Source organism: Lontra canadensis, unplaced genomic scaffold (genome assembly GCF_010015895.1).
Source record: "Lontra canadensis isolate GAN:19392208 unplaced genomic scaffold, GSC_riverotter_1.0 scaffold22, whole genome shotgun sequence".
NCBI lineage: Eukaryota > Metazoa > Chordata > Mammalia > Carnivora > Mustelidae > Lontra > Lontra canadensis.
The window spans coordinates 22,727,860-22,738,359 of record NW_022631016.1 but is presented as its reverse complement, the minus strand read 5'-3'; the positions used below and the strand labels follow the sequence as shown (position 1 = coordinate 22,738,359).

The following is a 10,500-nucleotide window of genomic DNA, read 5'->3' as shown; positions in this document are numbered from 1 at the left end:
AGTCTGTGTTCAAAGCAGGAGAGATTTTATGCTCAGCTTTGCTCTGTTGACCTTTTCTTCAATTTGTCCTTTCATGTCATAAGCCATGATTCAGAAATAGATGCTAGATTTCTCTCTTTTTCAAGTATCTCCCACTTGCCAAATAATATGCCACAGACAGGGTTGCCTAAGAAACTTGTGTGATTTAATGACATTTTTGATTCATGATGGAAATCATTATATTGTCAAGAGTTTTCTTCCAGGTGTGTGTCATAAAACCCATCAATTTATCAATTATGTCTAGTAAGTGTGGGTATGCATATCTCCTTAGGAAATTATAGTGTGTGTGTGTGTGTGTGTGTGTGTGTGTGTTTACTTCTTTGGTGATCCATCTAGTTTCATGGCTTTAAGTACCTATACGCTGAGATATTAAAATTTGTATCTCAAGCCTCATTCCCTCTTTAAACACAAGTCACATAAATCCAACTATTTATTCAATATTTGTACCTAACTGTTCAATCAATATGTGATAGAAAGCTCAAATTATCCACTTTCAAAATATACTGGCTTTATCATTTTTTTTTTTTTTCTATACCAGCTTTCCCCATTCCAGATGACCCTATCCCTTCTAATGTTCAGGTGAAAAATACTGAAATTTTCCTTAACTCTTTTCTTTCTCACATAGTCCCTTATTCAATCAGTCTTGAACTCTTGTTTTTTTTTTTAAATATGTCTAAAATCTAAAGCTTCTCACCACCATTACTAGCACAAGAAAATATGTCTTGCCTGAATAAATATACTAGCTCCCTATGTTCTTGCTTTTAATTGTCCATCCTTTCTTCCTAATATTAGTATCTGTTAATATTCTAGTCAGAGTAAACTTTTAGGAAGTCAGATTATATCACTACTCAGCTCAAAAAAAATCTGCGGCTTCTCATAGTATAAAATAATAGCTAAGAACAATCCTATGTGTTGGCAGTATTATCATAACAATTTTACAAATGGAGTAACTGAAGCACAGAGGGGCTCATTTTCTTAACCCATATTATCTGGCTAACAGTGATTATATAAGTTTTGAGCCCAAGAGGTCTTTTTCCAGGGTGTGTGTTTTAACTATGACAATATATTGTCTCTTAGTAGTAAGGTACCTGGTACACTGAAGGTATACTGAAAGTTTTGCACCCATTCTCTCCCTCACTTTTCACAGACTTCTCTCTTCATATCTCCTTTCAGTCTCCTTCTTGTTCAGTCAAACTGAACTTGTTGATATTCCCTAAAATATTCTAGGCATAATTCTGTACTGTGCCCTGTTCACTAGGTCTTCCCTTCTCATAGAAATCTCCACCAGAAATTTATTTGGCTCACATTCTCATTACATGCATTGAAATATTATCTTCTCACTCAGACCGGCCTAATTCCTCCACCAAAAATTTCAGCATCCCCTCCCCCAGCCTTACACTGCAGTAGATCCACTCAATGTTTGTCCATAAACCTATCATAGTTTTTTTTAAAGATTTTATTTATTTATTTGACAGGCAGAGATCACAGGTAGGCAGAGAGAGAGGAAGGAAAGCAGGCTCCCCGCTGAGCAGAGAGCCCAACACGGGGCTCGATCCTAGGACCCTGGGACCATGACCTGAGCTGAAGGCAGAGGCTTTAACCCACTGAGCCACCGAGGTGCCCCCCTTAAACCTATCATACTTTACCACACTATTAAATTTACTTGCTAATTAATTGCACTTAATTTATTTTGTTGTCATATAAAACAAACAGAGAGGAAAATAAAATTGGTATTTTAGGAAATAAAGTAACAGAAGTTAAATTTCATATATCCTAACCAAATATTAATTTATGCATAGCCTTTTCCCGAGTTTGTTGTGAAATATTTATTAACAATTTGTGATAGGCAAAAATGCACTTGAATTGGTAGGGCAAAGTTATAGACAGAGTTAAGAATTTCTGATTTTCTAAGGGTGACTTTAGAGACAAAATAAACTAAATATAATGAGCATTAGCAATTGACATTCTATGGTCATTATGAGCATCACTGTTACTTCCTCCTTTAAGCAAGTTGTACCATATATAACTCCCTTTATAAACACATATAAAAGCACTTTGAAAATCAGCTATTTATTGGGTACTTTCTAAATCTAAATATGTTAACATAGAAGCACATTTAATTATTACAAATGTTTATAAGGTTCTATCATATCTCATATTTTATAGAGTTCAGTTTATAGAGTTTAAGTGTCTCACTCAAATTTATCCACACATCTAGAATATAAGTTCAATATTTCTTCCAATAGAGACTGGGGTCATCATCTACTGATATCCCCAAATTTCTTCCCTTACTTAGTATTGAAAAATTAAAATTCATGTATACATTATCAGTTGACCTAAGTATACTTATTGCTATGGCTAATGTCATTTCACAATGCCCAGTTTTATTAGGAAATTAAATATCTATTTAAATGTTTTAAAATGCTACCATAGTCTAATAAAGTATTACTTTTTCTATTGATTTAACATCTTCCCAGGAAATCTGTTTTCATGTACGCAGATATAATTTATAAAGGGAAGATCAAATGTAAGAGACTATCTTGGCAAGTATACATAAAAATTACAAAAATGTAATTAATTCATTCATATTCTTACTTTTATACTACTTATGCTCTGAAATTCTTTTAATTGTCTTCTCACCAGGTCTATATTTTATGGTCTCTGATTTTCAAGGATGTTCTTTGTCAAACTGTTTCTTAAAGTAGATTGAACTTTGTAAATAGAACAACTTCTGGCTTCCATAGCATTCCTTGACTGTTACTATAAATTAATTTATAATGGAGATATTAACCAAACATTCATTAGGAATATATAGACATTATTATAAAAGACTATCTTTCCCTTGTATAACCTACTTAGATACTTCACAAGTGAATTTATAACTTCTGTGTCATTTTTGAAATAAAATTTGAAGAAAACAAATATAGACTTGAGATTTAAGATTAACAGATTTCAAATACTTTTTAAACTTCTTTGCTTTAATTGGACATATTTGATTACAGGTGGATATGAAATTATTAAAAAAAGGCTATTGTACTACAAAAAATGTGCTTATAGTTTAGCTCATGTTAATATGTATCTTGCTAAATATGAGTGGGTAAAATATTGAAATCATTTTTTTAACTCATTACCCAAATAAATACAAAAAGAAGTTGAATATCTTCTTTTTTTTTTTTTTTTAAAGATTTTTCATTTATTTATTTGACAGAGAGAGATCACAAAGCAGGCAGAGAGGCAGGCAGAGAGAGAGGAGGAAGCAGGCTCCCTGCTGAGCAGATAGCCCGATGCGGGGCTCGATCCCAGGACCCTGAGATCATGACCCGAGCCGAAGGCAGCGGCTTAACCCACTGAGCCACCCAGGCACCCCTTGAATATCTTCTTAAAGCACAATTTATGCTGAGTGAAATAAGTCAAGCAGAGAGAATCAATTATCAATTATCATATGATTTCACTTACTTGTGGAGCATAAGGAATAACATGGAGGACTTTGGGAGATGAGGAGGAGAAGTGAGTTGGGAGAAATCAGAGGGGGAGACAAACCATGAGAGGTTGTGGACTCTGATAAACAAACTGAGGGTTTTGGAGGGGAGGGGTTGGGGTTTGGGTGAGTCTGGTGGTGGGTATTAAGGAGGCATGTACTGCATGGAGCACTGGGTGTGGTGCATAAACAATGAATTTTGGAACACACACACACAATAAAAATAAAAATAAAAAGCACAATTTGAGAAAAACAAGTGGGCTACAACATGATGGGTAATTCTACAGGGGATTAAACTAAATCAATATAAAACAGAGTCATGGTTCTTCAAAAATACAAATTATTGTTTTTAATTGTGAAAAACAAGGCTATAGGAAAGTTCTAATACTGAATTTGCAATATAACTAGCTAACTTCAACTGATCTGTTATTTTCTTATCTGTAATATGAAGATAAAAACAGATACTTGGCCTTCCTCACAAAGATTTTATAAAAGAATTGACAAATATGAAAATATAAATTGTATATGGAGAAATCCAACCTCCTTAGCTTACTTATGTTGCCTGTTTTGGTCTAGCTTATACCTATATTACCTCCTCTCCTCTAAACACATAAAACAATGTACACTTTGGAATTCTATTATATTCTGTACTATAGCCACAACCAATGTTAATCTTTCACATAGCCTCACCTGTGCTCTTAGTTCCCTCCTGAAAGTGTTTGTCTTAATTTGTATCAGTCAGTACAGAGAGAAGGAAAACAACTTCTGAACACTTCAAGTATGTATGTATTTTGTCACAAATTTGTTTGTAAGGCCTAAAGTTGCAAAAAAGAAAGAAAAAAAAAAAGGAAGAGGTTCTACAGACATTGAAGATATTTATCCTACCTAGTGGCCACAACTCTATATTTGCAGCTACACACCTGGAAAATCCCATTGCCATTGTTACTAGTGGTATCGGAACTAACAGTTTCTTGGAGGTTCCCAAATCTATTGTTCTACCACAGCCAGTGCAAGAAATGACATTTTCTCTTTCATATTCTCTTCCAATTTCCCATTAGGTACTCCCAGTTACAGAAACTAAGTAGAAATCAGCTTGTAAGGGAGTATAGGAAATACAATCGCTAGATTCCCAGCTCCCTGTGAAAAGTGGAGAACAGAGCTGGGTGAGAATGGAACTTGGAGCCAATAGTACGTGTTAGAATGCCTGTATCCAGTTTGTTAGGGCCATTGTAAGAAAGTACCACAGACTGCATGGTTGAAACAACAGAAATTTATTTTCTGGCAATCTGACAACCAGGAGTTCAAAAGCAAGGTGTTGTCAGGATTAGTTTTTTGTTTGTTTGTTTGTTTTTCCCCTGAAGGTGTGAGGGAAGGATCCCTTCCGGATATCTGTCCTTGATTTGTAGATGACTGTCTTCTCCATGTGTGTCCTCACATTTATCCTTTCACCTGTATGTATCTATGTCCTACTTTTCCCTTCTTAAGGGACACCAGTCATATTAGATTGAGAGTCATCCTAATGACTTCATTTTAATTTAAGCCTATAAATTTAAGCCTATTGCAAAGAGGGTCACATTCTGAGATACTGGGAATTAGGACATGAGCATATGAATTTTCAGGAGACACAACTGAGCCCAATAAGAGTGTCCCAATGTGGCAGGTATGTAAATCATTTGTAGTTCATATGAGAGTTTATCGATCTTCTCTATTTGTGTGTTTCTTTTCCCCTAACTTCATCCAGTAGTCAGGTGCTAGGGATATCAGAGTCTCAATATATGCCAGTCAGTCAGTTGTTAAAGACTGATTGAGCTAAACATTTAATGTTACATTAAAGAATTCAAAAACTAGAAGTCAGTTTGCATTAACTTTGCATTCCTGACTACTCCATTCACTTGCTCAATATAAATCTATTAATATCTTGTATCTCAGACACTTATTTACAGAGGCACTGAACAGTTACACATTAAAGATAGATTGAAGTAAATATGTTACTCTTTCAAAAAGCTTATATTCAACAGGAAGACAGAGCTAAATTAAAAATCAGCTTGCAGCTTAAAAATTGTTCTTAGATAAATCTAATGTTTTGGGATTGAAGGTAAACTGATCAGAGAGCTTATATTTCTATGGTACTCACTTCTATTCCCACATATCAATCATGTTTATCCTACCACAAACACTCTCCACATTACTTTCCACCTATGTATTATATCCATTAATATTTAACTTATTTTTGCTTTCTTTTTTAAACACTAATACACAGTAAATAAGTCTCTTCCCATATTGCCTGGAAGTTTTGATATTTCTCCCCACTCCTCCCCTCTCTTTTATCCTCTCCTTTTTATCTTCTTTTCTCATGTTGTTTTAAAAAATTCATAACAATCACAGTCAGTTTTGCTATATTGTGACATATGAGTTGAAAAAAAAAAAATCAATGTGCTATCCAAAAATCATGCCATAAATACCACAAGACTTTAGGGGAAAAGTGGAACCTAAATTTATGTCTGACTACTATAATCAGAATTTTGCAATTTTTTTCCTTTATGCCTTGTGTAATAGGACTCACATATATATATCTCTTTCTTAATGTCAATAACTCATTGAGTCCTTGATGATTTTTTCTTCTATTATTTAATCAATTTTTCAATATGAATGTTAAGAGTTTATAACATATATGTTCATTAAATAACTCACTAAATTGTGTTCTGATTAATGAAATGCTCCTTTTGTAAAGATTTGAGGAAAAAAAATATTTCTGGTTGTAATATTTTTTCCTATCAGAATATAAGCCATGTAGAGAAAAGAAGGCTCATTTGTTTTACCTATGTATCATTATCTTGCATATACACATTGGCTATATCTGAAAGCAACTCAAAGTGTGAATAAATTGAGAGAAAACAGATTGTGTTTTCTAAGAGGATTGGCACTGGTGTCAGAAACCTGCTTCTGATTCCTTACCCATTTAAAAAAAAAGAAATCAGACAATTGCTCATTTGGGGCTTGATTATCATGTTTGTTAAATGAGGATAATAATCTTACCAACTTCATAGTCTCATAGAAAAAATTAATATAAAACATGTAGTGTAGTGTTGTCATCGCTGTCAAAACCATCACAGTCAAAATCGTGATCATCGTTATTGTTATATTTACACAGAAATGACCTAAAATTTGTAAGGATGAAAGACACAGAAAAATGCTATGCTTTCCAATACTTTCGTGAAACACTGGAATGGGTAGCCAAAAGTCAGAAAGTCCATTTACTTTATGCCAATGGTAACAGGAATGTTCAAAGATATGTGATGAACAGTTCCAGACTACATGTAAAAATAATTAAATGATTAAATTGTTTCTAAAAAACAGTCTGGGAAATTGAAGGACATGAAGCCATGAATAAAGACTAGAAAATGTGCCCATTAAATGTAAACATAGTAATATGCTGCCTCTCAGGTCAGAGATAGAGACAGATAACCAATAGCACAGCTAAATATAAACCCAAACATTTACTGTTTAATATAATGCAATATTAAATTAATTATAACAAATATTTAAATAATTAAACAATGAAGTCTATCATAAAGAAATATATGACTTAATTATTGAAAACTTTGGGATGTCAATCATTGAATAATGTCTTGTGCTATGTAGTTATATTGGTAGGAAAATACGTTTTTCATTATTATTTTTTTAAATTTTGAGTTATTTCAGAGTCAAATAAGATATGTTACATACATTCTTATTACTCTTTTAAGTTTGGGCTTAAAAATTATAATTCTCTAGGTTTAGAATAAAGTCAATATATAACAAAGATGCCCTGTTGGTAAGACAAATTTTTTTTCCTGATGACCATCTTTCTTTTCTAAGTCCTAAGGGAGTATATATTTCTAGATCCTCTGGATATTTCTTCTCAAAAGCTTAACCCACACATAGTTGCCAGTGGTATAAAAATTATCATAAATCTATGTCAAGTGAGGGTTTTATAAATTTCAATACACAAATTAGTGTTGAATAATAAATTGCTGGCAAGCGCATGATACCTCTGAGATATAAACTAGCTTCTCCTTTTCTTACTTTTTTTTTTTCTTTAAGATTTTATTTATTTATTCGACAGAGAGAAATCACAAGTAGGCAGAGAGGCAGGCAGAGAGAGAGAGGAGGAAGCAGGCTCCCCACCAAGGAGAGAGCCTGGTACGGGGCTCAATCCCAGGACCCCGGGATCATGACTTGATCAGAAGGCAGAGGCTTTAACCCTCTGAGCCACCAGGTGCCCTGCCTCTCCTTTTCTTAAAAGGAATGCTTGTAATATCTAATTATGCTCTTTAAAATTAAATGAATCAATCTATCCCAAGCAATATAGCTCAAAAGGCTTAGTAACTTTTTATACTACCAGCTTCTTAAAAACATTAATACAAAATAGTATAATTCTTTCAAACTGAGCTTTTCTTACTTTTACCAGCATGATACATAAAATAACTGTGTTAAATAAATTTAAGAAATAAATGACATTTTCAATCCAGGAAAAAAATGTATTGGTTTAAATATTAAAACCACATTTACAAAAACCATTTGGACAAATAAATTGTACACTCACTTGAAGTAATATGAGGGATTAAGTAAAAACCTTAAATATGTTATTAAGGAGGAAACTAACATTTTAACAGTAAAGAATAATGTAAATAGTTTGCTTATTTTGTTCTGGGTTATTCTAACATTAAATATATATTTACATATGCATGCTTATATAATATATATATATTTGCATATGTATATTTACACAGACATACACACAAACACATACATATTTTATAAATATACATATATATGTACTTGACTCTACCATAAAATCTATGAATTAACATGGAAATATTGAAAAGAATGATTACTTTTTATCAGTTAAAATAAGAGAAATGATAGTTTTTCTTCACATGAAAATTACATAACATGGTAGTATTTCATTAAAAAATTCCTTACCATTAAGTTGCTTATAGATTTGTTATTAGTTTCAATAAAAACAAAAAGTTAATATGCATCAGGTGTTATTTACTTAAGTAACTTGTCAATTGTCAAAATTCTGCTATGCCAATTTTTAGGAAAATTACTAATATTTATGTTGAGAATAATGATTGCATTTCATTTTAATTTATAAAGTATAAAATACTGGAAGATAACTTTTATTATCATTTCATTTGTCTACATTTTTTAATTAAATTTATCTACTTCTAATCACGATGAATAAGAACAAGATTTCAACTTATGTCCTAAAAATAACTAAAATGAAGACCAAAAACCAAACAAAGTAACTTGGCAAGAGATTAACTAATGTTTCAGGAATTAATCACTAAGAAGTGCAAGTCTTTGATTAAAGATATGAAGAAAATAAATGAAATATTCTTGATATTGACTCAGATGTCCTGCCTACATGCTTCCTTTAAATTGTAGAATCAGATATGGGAAACAAAAGAGTCCAAGAGCCTGGCTGAGAAGAAATAGTAGAATTTGGAAATGTGGGGAGACTAAAATGGCTGAAATTTAGAAAGCTAAGTTTTGGAAGGGAGGGAACATAATGAAAAATAAATCCAGGAATATGTATAGTGTGTCAACTGATATTTTCTGAGTATGAAATTATGCAAGTGTGGAGAGTAATTCCAATGGCTGGAGTGGGGGAGGGGAGTAGAAAATTGTAAACTTGAAAACATCCACCAAAACCACTGAACATGAAGATATTTGAGCTATGTACAGTTAAATAAATACAGTTGACCCTTGAATAACACAAGTTTGAACTGCATGAGTCCACTTATAGGAAGGATATTTTTACAGTACAATACTGTAAATGTATTTTCTCTTTCTTATGATTTTAATAACATTTTCTTTTTTCTAGTTGAATTTATTGTAGGAATACATTATACAATACTTATAACATACTAAATATATATGTTAATCAACTGTTTATGTTATTCTTAATGCTTCCAGTTAGGAAGCCTTCTAACTTAACTATTTCCAGTAGGCTGTTAGTAGTTAAGTTTGAGGGAAGACAAAAGTTTTATATAGATATTTAACTGTGTGGGCATTGGCACCTCTAACCCTCACATTGTTCAGTGGTCAACTGTTGTCTTCAGTGACCACCTGAATCATTAGTGGTGATACCAAAAGTTTCACTTCCTTGTAATAAGGCTGGAGTATCCCTGGAGTAACAGTTACAGTTTATGTTCCCTGCAAAAGCTAGTATTTCACTGACAAATGACCTAATAGCCAACCAAAACAAACCCAAAACATCTTAAAGAAAGAAAACAAAATCTAGTAACTCAATAAGAAAATACAATAATGAGCATCCAATGAAAATATGACAAGTGGCATAAACTTTCCAGAACATTAGTCTATAAACTTGGAGGCATAGCAAGGTAATATAAATTCTATGAGCCAACCAATTCTGATCAATTCGTTGACTCTCCTGCCCATTATGGAAACCATACTTATCTTATAAATGACATTTAATATATGTCAGTTAACCACAGCTACCAAGGGTACAATCATCTTGATTTAGTTCAGTGAGCTCAGTTTCATGACACCACTTTCAATGACATTCATTGCTTGCAGATAATAGTTGCCATATTGTTGTTTGAGAATATTAGCTTTGCGCAGTGGCAGTATCATAGCCAATGAGGTTTATCCGAGGCGTGATTATTGCTAATTGAGAATATTAACCTTACTTTACTTAACCTAACCTTACTTATGGCCAGTTCTTACTTCAAGATTTATTTTTTTCTTATCTAAATTCATAAAATGTCAATTAACAATTTCAATCTTACCTCTTTTCTAAAATATATTTTTAATACAAAGTCTACAGAAGAAGTATAGGAATAAGTGTTAAAGGATATGTCTCAGGATTTAAGGTATATAATGTTGGACCAGCTTGAATGCTTAATTTGCACATCAGGAGAGATTCCGATTTCCACCTGTAAACTCAATTTCCTGGGAATGACTAGCATTTT

The 10,500-nt window shown here is 32.6% G+C and overlaps 1 non-coding gene across 1 annotated transcript; it reads left to right on the top strand.

Annotated features, from left to right (window-relative positions):
- The first annotated feature begins 10,138 nt into the window (after positions 1–10,138).
- Positions 10,139–10,283, top strand: LOC116870324. The gene has a single exon (XR_004383200.1). It is a non-coding gene; the product is annotated as a U4 spliceosomal RNA (small nuclear RNA).
- Positions 10,284–10,500: the final 217 nt, after the last annotated feature.